The sequence below is a fragment of the Leptodactylus fuscus genome, chromosome 7 (assembly GCF_031893055.1).
Source record: "Leptodactylus fuscus isolate aLepFus1 chromosome 7, aLepFus1.hap2, whole genome shotgun sequence".
NCBI lineage: Eukaryota > Metazoa > Chordata > Amphibia > Anura > Leptodactylidae > Leptodactylus > Leptodactylus fuscus.
In genome coordinates this window covers 15,673,021-15,686,569 of record NC_134271.1, presented here as the reverse complement: position 1 = coordinate 15,686,569, position 13,549 = coordinate 15,673,021, and the positions used below count along the sequence as shown (strand labels likewise).

The 13,549-nt window shown below is 46.8% G+C and overlaps 1 protein-coding gene across 3 annotated transcripts in view; it reads right to left on the bottom strand.

Annotated features, from left to right (window-relative positions):
* Positions 1–13,549, bottom strand: part of TP53I11 (tumor protein p53 inducible protein 11) — a 40,410-nt gene that overhangs the window by 14,906 nt on the left and 11,955 nt on the right. Inside the window, exon 1 of one of the 3 annotated variants that reach the window (XM_075281123.1) lies at positions 7,157–7,278. The exons of the other annotated variants lie outside the window; for them this stretch is intronic. The gene's annotated coding sequence lies outside the window, so the exon portion shown is untranslated. Of the gene's footprint in view, positions 1–7,156; positions 7,279–13,549 lie in introns of those variants that run through there. 3 annotated transcript variants of the gene reach the window in all.

Below are 13,549 nucleotides of genomic sequence, written 5' to 3'. Positions count from 1 at the left end.
GCGCTGGCACCGGACCCTGCTAGGAGAGATGGCGGTATGCATCAATGCCCCTTTAATAAGGGCCAACAATAACTTAATGCCCGCCGGACAGGAGAAGTTATTAAAACGAGAAGATAAAAACAGGACCAAAGAAATCTGCGAATCCTGAAATCCGAGAGTGAAAGTGTCCTGGTCTAGTCGTGCTCACAGAGCTGAAGGTTTGTTACTATGTGTTAGTGCAGGCCAAGCACAGGATACAGATTATATGGATACATTGTGACAAACTGCAACTGTGTGGTGGCCAATGGCAATACCAGCAATCGCTCCATGGTGGCACCATCTTAAAGGGATTGTCTCGTGTCCATACCATGGCCTGTGGGCATCAATACTGCACGAGAACGCGCCCCAAAGCGGAGGCCACATACCGCAGAAACAATACGCAGCATTTTAATACTTCGCAGAGCGAAAAGTCCAGTTCGCATCTGCGCCCTGAGTCCACTTTGGGACCCCCCGAACGGAAACCTATTCGCATAGAAAAGCCGTTACCTGGGAAAACACGTGGACCCCATAGACTATAATAGGGTCTGTGTGCCGGGGTGTTCAGAAGACGTCCTGCTGTGGACACAACTGTAGCAAACCCTCAGCTGTGATCAGTATTAGGCCTGTGCAGGTTTCCATTCATAGACAGCAAGCAAAGATATATAAATGATGAAAATTAAAGGGATATTCCCACACATGTATGCATATAAGATACAGGGGTGTTCCAGGTCAATCCATGATCAACAAGACGATCCCCTTCAAAATAAGAGGTTCTGCAGCAGTTGCCTATTGCATTTGAAATTACCAGGAGGTTGTGACCTTTGGCCTCAGACCACCAAGGAGTTCTCATATTCTGATTATTTAAAGAAGGGGGTGCGTTTTTTATACATATAACACTCCAGAACTGAATGGGTTAACCCATTTCAAATTAACAAAACTTTAGTTACGGCGACGACAGGAACTGCCAGCAGCTTAATACCACAGCGGCTAAAAAAAGCAACCACTTAATTAAGGTTCTAATTGCTCTTTTTTTCTATAGCTCCTCCCCCACAGCGGGAGATCGCGGCGACTAATGTCAGAACAGGTTTCTCTCTGCTCACCTTACAAGAGGCGCCAACACTTAATCCAGGCGAACGCTGGATTACAGGTACAATAAAGACGGCTTTCTAATATGGAACCAGTGGCGCGTTCGCTACACTACACTACACACGGGGAAAGTTCTGAGGGTATATCTTGCGGGAATGTGACGGGGGACTCCACCCTCTGATACGGAGAGGACTCTGCTGACACCGCCCCAATGAATACTGAGATGACTATGCTGAGACCGCCCAATGAATACTGAGATGACTCTGCTGACACTGCCCCAATGAATACTATGACGACTTTGCCCCAATGAATGAGGAGATTACTCTAATGACCAGAGGACCGCTAACTCCACTTTTCAATATGAAGACAATTTTTGCTGATCACCTTCTGATGATAATGAAATTACTCTGCTCACGCTGTCCCCCAATTAATAACGAGATGACTCTGCTGATCCTGTCTTCCAATGATAAGATGACTGCTAATTCCAATTTGCAATATTGAGATGACTTTGCTGGCTCCACCTTCTGATAAGGAGATGAGACTGCTGACCCTGTCCCGTTATGAATAATGAGAAGACTCTGCTGACCCTGACCTCCAATGAATGAGAAGACTCTGCTGATCCTGTCCCACAGTGAATAATGAGAAGACTCTGCTGACCCTGCCCTCCAATGAATGAGATGACTCTGCTGCACCCTACCTTAAAATGAATGAGCTGAGTCTGCTAACCATGCCTCCCAAAGTTAATGAGAAGGCCCTATTGCCCCTCCAAGAAATAATGAGATGACCAATCCAACTGTAATGTGGGTAAGTAATAAAGCCATAGCCATTAATATGCCCCACTAGGCTGCAGAACTGCTATCCAACTTTCCTTAGACCCTGAGTGACATATAAACCTGCAGTATCATGCAGACACTATGCAGTTCTAGTATAATATTCCTGAATCAGACAGCTCAGGATGAACAGCGCCAAGGTTATAGAGAACATCTATAATCGAGCGTAAAAATTCATCCCCTACGGAAAAAATATCCAAAAACTCTTCCGTCAGTGTGATGGGAATGTGCGGAGAGAATCCCCGAGACTGACAGGATGATTGACAGGAAGATATCAGATTCTGACATGCCAAATCTCCATTTCCTATCTGTATCCAGCAGCAGTCGTCGACTAATGGATGAGACACGAGGCGAGCGCAGACGATGCAGATGACGGAGACGAGCCTCTTCTCCTGGGAATCTCATCAGGTGAGGTGCGGCAGTGACATGACGTGACCCCCAGTTCTTCGTACTCTAAGGACTAGTAGGCGATGCCAGAAAACATAAGAATGCCATCTGTCTGACTGAACATGGCAGGCGCCAACAAATTAAAGAAAAAAAACAAAAACAAACACACAGCATAAAAGTGAATATAATGCGAGCCGGACACCACTGCAGTGACTCCATAGACATCATGGCCACGTACAGGACAGGACCTGCTGTATATACTGGCCTCAAGCATTAGATTGTAAAAAACATTCAGCATCTTCAGTATAAAGCTCCCCATACACAGTTATTCCTCCAAACATCCCCATGCACATGCACTCTAGGCTCATGAGCCTCCAGGACTAAGATTTGCTTTACAGCAGTCACATGCACCATAAAAACCTGTATTCTGGAGATGCCTCATTAGAAAGAATTAAAGGCGACTGTCAGCACCGCCACCTACTTACATCCCTCAATAGTCGCTGCTCCACAGATTCCAGCATAGTTGGAATTTTTTCTCTAGCTCCCACCGTTCCCGAGCAATTATTTCTGTTAGTTGCACTACCCAAAACACTAATTAGGCTCTCTGCTGCCTGGTGGGCGGTCCTGAGCTGGGACAGGTAGTCTGGGACCCGCCCACCTTACAGTAGAGAGCTTAATTAGAGGCTGAAACTAAAAACGCCAATTTCTCAGGAACGGTGGGGCTAGAGAGAAAATTCCAACTGTGTCAGAATCAGCGCCTATTGTAGGATGCAAATAGGTGGAGTTAGTAAAGGTCGCGTAAGGTTCCCTTTAACCCTTTACACTAGTTTTTGACGTAAAATAGTTGCAAGTGTCGTTTGCAACCATTTGGCACTACTTGGCTTACATTTTCACCTAAGTGCAAGCGCTTTTGGAGGATGAGGTGAAGCTCAAGTGAATGGTGACAAACTGTGATACCAGTTATGGCCTACAGAGAAGAGTGGCACTGTTTACTAAACTAAATTTTTTTTTGTCATTCTGGACAAAGAGGAAATAGAGGAGTACTCCGATAAGGAACAACAGCATAAAAAATAAAGTATGAGCCCAATTCGGGCCCGAGCCACGTCCACGGAGTCCCTTCCGTCCTGTAAGGCCTTATTGGGATGAAGCCATATTATATGGTCTGTATTACAGCTACAAATCCCATCCCCACTGCAGAGCTATTGACCTTAACTTAAAGGGGTTGTCCAGGATTGGAAAAACCTGGACGCTCCTTCCTAAAATAGCGCCACGCTTGTCTACAGGTTCTGTGTGGTACTGCGGTTTAATTCAAATCCAACATGTAAAGTAGCGTGGCGCTGTTTTTGAAAGTAGCAGCCATGTTTTCTTAACCCTGAAGCGCCGTAGTTCACCACGGAGTGGCGGGACAGGATTGGTAACCCTGCAGATGTATTAAAGGTTGTCTGAATGAGGCCTAAGCAAAAATAAATTAAAAAACCCAAGCATCAGCATGAAAAGACAAGTGAAGCAGATTGCGTTGCGACGTGCCGTCCCCCCCTTCATTCAGCCGCCGCTTCACGCGGCCAGCCCACCATTCACACTCTGTAATTAGCATCTGTCGGATTCTTTATTTTCGCAGCTACACAAGGAGCCTCATTAACATAATCCCGGATCTGCAAAAAATTAAAAAATCCTTCCTGTCATCTCCGACTTTTCATTTGTGCAGCTGGGAAGAGTCTTTGGCAAATCCCAATATTAAGCGGGCACGCAATGTCGCCCTCTCGAGAGGCGCGGACACAGACTTGCTAAATTTGCAGGAACCTATAAGTAGCGATATTATTACCGGGGATACGAGTTTATGAACGCGAATAATGATGAGGCGACAAGTCGGAATATGGGGGGGGGGGCTCGTGTGATATACATCCAATAATCCAGGACATTGGTTAATCCGGCACTAACAGAAGACTCGCCGTGTCCTAGGATGGGTCAGTCATCCGGAATCTGATCTGGTCTATCAGGTGCCAGATTAAGGGCGCGGTAGAAAAATACGTAGCGCTAATCTGTAGACGATGAGAATTGTCACGATTACCGGAATGGGACAGGGCAAGGTGTTGCAATGCAACGATCCGGATGGTGAAGGGTTTGGGAGACCTTGATGTTTAGCTTTTGAGGACAGAGTGAAAATCTGAAAGGCAAGACGACTGGGCAGCGACCTGGATGGCAGCCGGCCTGTGGGGAGGGGGCTGGTGAACAAACTGGATGGCAAAGCGTCAGAGGTAGGAGAGTGCAGACCAGAGGGGGGAAAGACCAGGGGGCTGAGCTGTTTAGGAAGGGGGATTTAAAGACCTGGATGCACTGGTCTTGGGAGGTGCCAGTGAAACGGGCGTTGGGGGGGGGGGGGGGCACTGGATGGTGAAGCATTAGGTTGGGGTATGGTTGACCACCTGGATGGTAAAGTGTCAGAGGGGTGTGTGAAACCATCTGGCCGGTGAGTGGTCATTGGGGGGCCAGGTTTATACCTGAATGGTGAGGCATCTTCGGAGGGGGGTGTATGAGAGTAATAACCAAGATGGCGAGACTTTGGGGGTAGCCAGTGAAATGATATGGATGGTGAAACATCGGTGGGGGATTGGGGTGTAGCATGGTCCGGATGGCGAGCTGTCATGGGGGGGGGGGGGGTTTATCTCTGGTTAGCGAGCCATATAGGGGATAAGATCACAGCGGCGAGTCACAGGTATTATATACAGGGCTCCCTTGGATACAGATCACACATACACTGGAGCGTATCTCAGAAATCCCAATAATCAGCAAGAAACAATAGTCTCTCCGAGATGAGACCTGGTTATTAGGAGCAACCCCTTCACCGCCCCATCGTTGCGTACCCATGGATACCACCGGCGTGTCAGGATACAGTACATAATCTCCACCGTTATACTGTATACAGCGCCTTCCTGCCACCTTCACAGATTGTAAGCACAGACTGTGTATGTAACCCTGTGCAGGCCTCATGTCATATACAAAGTGACGTAAATGTATATACAGCAGTGAGATGAGGGGAGTATACGGGATACACTGCTACCTGCCTCCCATCTGACCAATGCTCGGATATTCTTCACTATAGGGACATATGCAGAGCGACACTACAGTATGTATATACCATATCTGCACACTGAACACTCATGAGCGCCCTCCTAGTGGTGGCTACAGGCAGATAAAATTTGATCATTCAGCCTCATCGCCGAGTGCAAGGGACCGGGATCTATTACCAATGATGGGCACATTTCTTTTGGTTAGACCAGGTAGTCTTTTGCTATGTATTAGCTTGCCCCTAGGTCTAAGGACGCTTTTAAGAAGTACGTGAACTACAAGTCCCAGAAAGCCCTAGAAATGGACAAAGAGCTTACCCTCAACCCTATAAAGAATTAAAAACCTGCATCTTCTTATACATCACCTACAAACTACCCATGTGTCAGTTGTCACTGCAGGTTTGGAATTACATTCATGGACCAGGAGGCTCAGGAATACACGGGATAATACAGGGGGTTCACAAAATGGATGTAAAAAGACAAAGCAATCCACCACGGGTTCCCTTATCTGGCCATATTAGATGGAGTAGGGGGCAACTATTTTGCAACTGGCTCAAAAGTTACCACCAATTCATTAAGTGCCCATAAGTGTAACAATAAGAAGACAATAGGGGCAAAAGCCTGTAAATTGCTTAACCATAACCCCCTCCCCATATCCACCAAGCAATATCCAATCTGTCCAAGGAAGTTGTAGCAAATCCCTCCACAAATTCCTTGGATTTCATCGTTAAACTAAGGATTTCCTTGCACGCAAGGGTTTTCCTGTCGTAGGGAAGAATCTAACATTATGCAATCGACCCCCCCCCCCCCCAGCACGTAACATCCCCCGCAGCCAGGTCAAGACTTCATGATCCGCCTTGTACACAGCACCAAAAAAGTCTGGATACGATGAAATCAGCACAACTGGGCGGATCGGCTGGAAAGGGAGGTTGCAAGGTTCAGGTGATCGCTGCAGCCTCTGTGCTGTACACCAAGCGGAGCGCTGTACATTGTATGGAAGCTGGACTTTGCATTGCAGCTCACCCCCAATCATTTGACCAAAGAACACAACGTCACCAGCACAGGCATGAGGCCACAGCACTGATTGGTGGGGTCCTGGATATCCCCCCCCCCCATTAATCCATAGTTATATTACTAATATATATATATATATATATATATATATATATATATTGCAGATCATTTTGCTATGAGACCGTTCCCGCCCGCCATGTCCTTGCCCCCCCATCTCCGCCAGTTTCCCGCTGTGTCCTGCACACGTCTTGGCTGCCAGGTGGCTCTTGTGCCTAGTAATCTGCAGCTGGCACGGCGGCCATTGGCACATTCTTTGGGTCTATGTCACCATGCACATGTTGTTCTTGAACTATTACAGCGTGGGCAGTGATGTGGAGCGCCCAGGGGACCCATAAAATATCCCGATATCAACCCTGAATCACCGGAGCGCAGAAGATCCGTCACTGCAAGTCTGCGTCAGATGTGCGGGCGACTACAACCCATGATACAAAAATTCTGAAGGGTTGTTTGATGGTGAGGGGTCTGTCCATCCATGGGGTATAGAGCAATAAGGAGGTCCACAAGAAGATGGCCAAAATGGACAATCCCTCGAAGCGGGACGACCCAATAGACCTCCTCAAAGCCATAGAGACCCATCCCTAGGAGAGGCCCCTTCGAAGGACATCCCGTCCCTTCTCTGCCGAGGGTGACACTACATCCCCCTCCTCCTGCGGACACGTACACGTAGCACAAACCCCACAATTTCCAGATACTCACGTAGAACAAGAGCCCTTGGCAGACGCGACACCTCACCAATTCCTTCCTCGCAGAAACATTGGCTCACACTTACGCAGAGACATACGCAAGACGCGCAGCAGAGATACACAAACAGCTCTGCTTAACTCTTCGGTCTCCTCCTGGTAAACACAGGCACACTGCAGTAACATAGGAAGCCTGGCGCTGCTCACAGTGACTCATACATGGGGCAGGATTTCCTCAGCTGGAGGGTCCTCACAATGCAGCATTCAGCTCGATTTTCCATGCATGGTCTCTGCTAGTAAGAGATGTAGCAGAGCCGAGTGTGTTCTGTGCTGTGCATTATATAGGGCTGCAGGGAAGCCTCCGGAATGGTTCCAACTATCTATAGGGTAAATTGTTGCAACACAGTGATCCTAGCTACTAAAGGTTCCAATGCATAGATATAGCAGTGCCGAGTCTCTCATTTGGCACGACTCATAACATTGCACTTTGCACAGGACTGCAGGGAAACCCAATACACTGTATGGCAAACCAAATGTTAAAGTAATGGTGCCCAACTGCAAGAGATTCCAATGCACAGATGTAGCAGAGCTGAAATTGTCGATGTTGCCTTGTTTGTACATTGTGACCACTCGCCGTAGTACAGAAAACCGCCATAGAGGGAGGATAATGTGACACACATTTGGCGCAGGGCTCTTTCTTGCTCAGTGGGTCTGTACGCAGATAGAGGCCCCCCTGCAATTCTGTTAGATAATACTCGTGTTCTTGCAGATCATGATTACAGGCACAAACTCTTTGGTAATATCTTCATTTATTTTGCTTGCAATGAAAAAACACAAAAGAGAATGAAAAAAAAGTCACATCATTGATCATTTTACACAAAACTCTAAAACTGGTCCGGACAGAAGTATTGGCGCCCTCAGCCTAATACTTGGTAGCACAACCTTTAGACACAATAACTGCGCACAACCGCTTCCGCTAACCAGCAATGAGTTTCTTACAAGGCTCTGCTGGAATCTTAGACCATTCTTCTTTGGCAAACTGCTCGCGGTCCCCCCTGAGATGTGAAGGGGGCCTTCTCCAAACTGCCACCAAGAGATCTCTCCCCCTCCCCCACAGGTGTTCTATGGGATTCAGGGCTGGACTCATTGCTGCCACTTTACAAGTCTCCAGGGCTTTCTCTCACCACCATTTTCTAGTGCTGACCTGAAGTGTGTTTTGGGTCCTTGTCCTGCTGGAAGACCCCTGACCTCTGAGGGAGACCCAGCTTTCTCACACTGGGCCCTACATGATGCTGCACAATGTGTTGGTCGTCTTCAGACTTCATAATGCCATGCACACGGTCAAGCAGTCCAGTGCCAGAGGCAGCAAAGTAACCCCAGAACATCAGGGACCTCCGCCATGTCTGACTGTAGGGGGCGTCTTCTTCTCTTTGATGGCCTCTTTTTTTCCTGTAAACTCTATGTTGGTGCCTTTTCCTACTTTTGTCTCCTCTGACCAGAGAACATTCTTCCAGAACGGTTTTGGCTTTCTCAGGTAAGTTTTGGCAAACTCCAGCCTGGCTTATGTCTCTGGGTAAGAAGTGGGGTCTTCCTGGGTCTCCTACCATACAGTCCCTTCTCATTCAGACGCTGACGCTGGATAGTACGGGGTGACACTGTTGTACCCTCGGACTGCAGGGCGGCTTGGACTTGTTTGGATGTTAGTCGAGGTTCTTTATCCGCCATCCGCACAATCTTGCGTTGAAATCTCTCGTCAATGTTTCTTTTGCGTCCACATCTAGGGAGGTTAGCCACAGTGCCATGGGCTTTACACTTCTTGATGACACTGCGCACGGTAGACACAGGAACATTCAGGTCTTTGGAGATGGACTTGTAGTCTTGAGATTGCTCATGCTTCCTCACAATTTTGCTTCTCAAGTCCTCAGACAGTTCTTTGGTCTTCTTTCTTTTCTCCATGCTCAATGTGGTCACACAAGGACACAGGACAGAGGTTGAGTCAACTTTAATCCATTTCAACTGGCTGCAAGTGTGATTTAATTATTGCCACCACCTGTTAGGTGCCTCAGGTAAGTAACAGGTGCTGATAATTACACAAATTAGAGAAGCATCACATGATTTTTCAAACAGTGCCAATACATTTGTCCACCCACTCTTATGTTTGGTGTGGAATTATATCCAATTTGGCTTTTTGACAATTCTTTTTGTGGTTTTCCATTGAAGACAAATTAAATGAAGATATTAATACCAAAGAATTTGTGATTGCAATCATTTTATGGAAGAAAATGAGTATTATCTGACAGAATTGCAGGGGTGCCAATACTTTTGGCCAACACTGTATCTACAGAGGCGTTATCTTCTATCATAATATTTTTTACGTAGCCCAAGTACAAGAGCCCTGACTGAAGCACGTCCCACCTCGCGCCTCATTTCATCCATCGATCATACAGGACGAGCGGCTGTATCTAATGCTCTGCAGTTACTTAATCTCTTTACAGCTAAATATAACATCAATATAATGGATAATTCTGACGGGGGCTCAGCCGCAGCACAGAACTCCTGAGCCCGACGTGGAATGATCACTGTCATGTGGTGACATCTGTTAGAGATGTGACAAAGTGCAGGATGGAGGAGAAATGTCATCACATAATCCAATCTGTTACCGACAAGGCCTGCGGCTCCAGAGAATCAGAGGCGGCCAGTATATAGCGTGTATCTACTGACTAGGTATGGATGGAGGTATAGATGTATATAGGAGAGGCAAGGAAAGGACAATCCCATTATCTACCTGTATTATAGGAATCACCCTGGGTATAAGAGTGAATGGTAAGTCACCTGCAGACAGCAGAGTACAGACAATGGACATACATTACATTACTTATCCTGTACTGATCCTGAGTTACATCCTGTATTATACTCCAGAGCTGCGCTCACTATTCTGCTGGTGCAGTCACTGTATACATACATTACATTACTTATCCTGTATTATACTCCAGAGCTGCGCTCACTATTCTGCTGGTGCAGTCACTGTGTACATACATTACATTACTTATCCTGCATTATACCCCAGAGCTGCGCTCACTATTCTGCTGGTACAGTCACTGTGTACATACATTACATTACTTATCCTGTATTATACTCCAGAGCTGCGCTCACTATTCTGCTGGTACAGTCACTGTGTACATACATTACATTACTTATCCTGTATTATACTCCAGAGCTGCGCTCACTATTCTGCTGGTACAGTCACTGTGTACATACATTACTTATCCTGCATTATACTCCAGAGCTGCACTCACTATTCTGCTGGTACAGTCACTGTGTACATACATTACATTACTTATCCTGTATTATACTCCAGAGCTGCGCTCACTATTCTGCTGGTACAGTCACTGTGTACATACATTACATTACTTATCCTGTATTATACTCCAGAGCTGCACTCATTATTCTGCTGGTGCAGTCACTGTGTACATACATTACATTACTTATCCTGTACTGATCCTGAGTTACATTCTGTATTATACTCCAGAGCTGCACTCACTATATCTATGTACTTACCTCACATATAAGTGCAGCTTCTGTACAGGCCTCTATCTTGTAGTTTTCCTACACTATGATGCCAGTGTCAATATTGGGCCCCTCGTCCATGTTTACCCTGTACTGTATGAAGCCTGGCCATTTACATGTTCCTCTGACCGTTGGCTGCGCACACATCCCAGGTGTTTACATTCACTATGACAAGGTTACCTGCGGTCACCCGTCTCACGTACCCCTCCCCTCCCCCATACTGTATGTCACATACACCAGTACATAACAATCTGCACTTCCAGGAAACCAGCTCAATACATTCATTCACAAATACGACAACCAGCAGCGGTTATGCAGACTAGCTCGGCTTCCTCCTAACTCTGCGGTTTAGCCACAAAGCAGGTTATTTTTCACACTGTTTTTGTTTTAAGCAAACTGTCTGACTATATGCTGGGGGTTGTAGTTCCACCATAGTCTGGAGACCGATACCATATGTAACACAATGGGTTATCCCGCCCCCTCTCCAGAAAAACTTCCATATTCACCCCTTTAATCTTTTTTATATACTTTGTGTTACAATTTTTCATTACTTTCAGGCTCTTTGTGGTAGTGAAAGGAAACCTGAGATACAAGGAATAGCGCCCCCCAGGGGACAATTAGAGGGGTTTTCCCATGAACATAAAATATCTATTGATTTGAAGATAATTAAAAAGTTAAATTTTTTGCAAAAATACAAGATTTTGCAGTTTTATAGATTTTCCAAATCATCTTAGTGGGAACAGTCTGTGGTCTTGAACAGTTGCCAAAGGATATGACCATGAATGTAGGAACCATGGTCAGAAACCCAGCCATGATGTCCTTATTGTGGTCAGGTTATCTTCTCATACATGTAGTGTCCTCCTGATAACCAGCCATGATGTCTTTATTGTGGTCCGGTTATCTTCTCATCCATGTAGTGTCCTCCTGATCACCAGCCATGATGTCCTTATTGTGATCAGGTTATCTTCTCATACATGTAGTGTCCTCCTGATAACCGGCCATGATGTCCTTATTGTGGTCAGGTTATCTTCTCATACATGTAGTGTCCTCCTGATAACCAGCCATGATGTCCTTATTGTGGTCAGGTTATCTTCTCATACATGTAGTGTCCTCCTGGACATACAATAGTCCGTGGGACTATTAAAGGATTATCTTATTTTTTCTTATGCAACCCAGATATAAGTGGATGTATCCCTTTAAGGGGATTGGCTACACTGGGGGTCCAATGATTCCTTTAGGGTAAATTCAGACACATTAGTTGGGCTGCAGTTCTTCAATTGTGGTGGTAAAATCACATACTTCTTATTGTCATTCAGTTCTTAGAGACGTGCTTATGTCTGGAACGTGCCCTCAGGGCGCCATGTCAAAACAATGTCTTTATCATAAATTGGCACCATTTAGCAATGCAGTTTTCTGACGCACGGATGAAAGCTATCAGACTGCATCCACGGAGCCTCAATTTTCAGGGATTCGAGTCCATTAAAATGCAAAAAAAAAAATGGTCATGCGAATAGCCACAGTGAAGAGAGTTCATTTCGCCTAAGGCGACATGTCTCACGACCATTTGCGTGTGTGTCGGCAGGCTGCGATTGAATAGGACCTGTCCTAGGTTTTGTTCATGACCCCATGCAGAGGACCGTGAAAATACATGGGCGTGTGTATAGGGCCATAGAAATAAATGGGTCACGGCTAGCACGTGGACTGTGCACACCTAAGGCTAAGGCCACGTGTTTACATGCAGCTAAGGCTGGGTTCACACCTGCGCCTGTTCTACGTTCGAGTTTCCGACAAACAAATCCGTTTACAAAAACGCGGATAGAAAAGTCCTACAAGTAGAACTTTTCTCTGCATTTTTCGGCTGTAAACTGGGCAGACCCCACTTCAGTCAGGGGTGAACCTGGGCTTTCTGCCGCCTGAAGTGGCGTCAGAAAGCTGCCCCCCCCCCCGGGAGGGGCGGAGTCACAAGAAAGGGGCGGGGTCAAGTGGAAAGGGGGCATGGCCGAGCGGAGCGAGCGGCATTCGGAGGCAGGGAGAAGACCTGCTCTCTGCCTGAGTGTGAGGGGCGGCCGCTGGAGCAGCGCTGCGTCCAGCAGGGCCGCCCTAATACACCGTTCGCTTCCCGTGTCGGGCTGCAGACACGGTGACGCTAAACCAGTCCAGGACAGCTTGTCCTGGACTCGCTTAGGTCAGCAAAAATGCCGCCCTCCCGAGGCCCTGGCATAGCGCCGCCTGAAGCGGTCGCTTCAGGTCGCCTCTTGGGAGGTGCGGCGCTGACTTCAGTCTACGTGGGTACCGCTTTTTAAGCGGATTAGTTTTCCGTTCTTCGGGTCCCCAAACGGACCAGAAGTGTGTAAAGTTGAATGCAAGTGTGAACCTAGCGTAAGGCTGGAATCCTATCTCCGTAGGAGACGCCGACGCAGAGTCCGCTTAAAATCGGAGGACTTTTCTCTCTATAGTCTATGGGGTCCGCCTTTTTAAGCGGACAGGGTCCCCGTCTTTTGGGTCCTGAACAATGGAGACCCAAACGCTAGTGTGAACCTACCGTAAAAATAAATGCAGCAAAACTGAGTTTTTTCTCTGCTTTTCTATAGCTTTCGAGTTTACCTTCCCCCGCCCTATGCGAAAAAACAGCATTTGCACAGGTAAAAGGAACAGGTTGCGTTTTTTTAAAAAATGACGCCTTGTATAACAGTTCTCTGGCGCACAAGGTGTAAAGATTCACAGTTTGCTGCGTGAAACGTCTGAGGTAAACGTGAGATATTTTGCAGAATATACAGTGAAATTCTGATAAAACTGAAAGTCTGAAAACAGTCGCCCATAGCAACCAATCACAGCGCAGCTT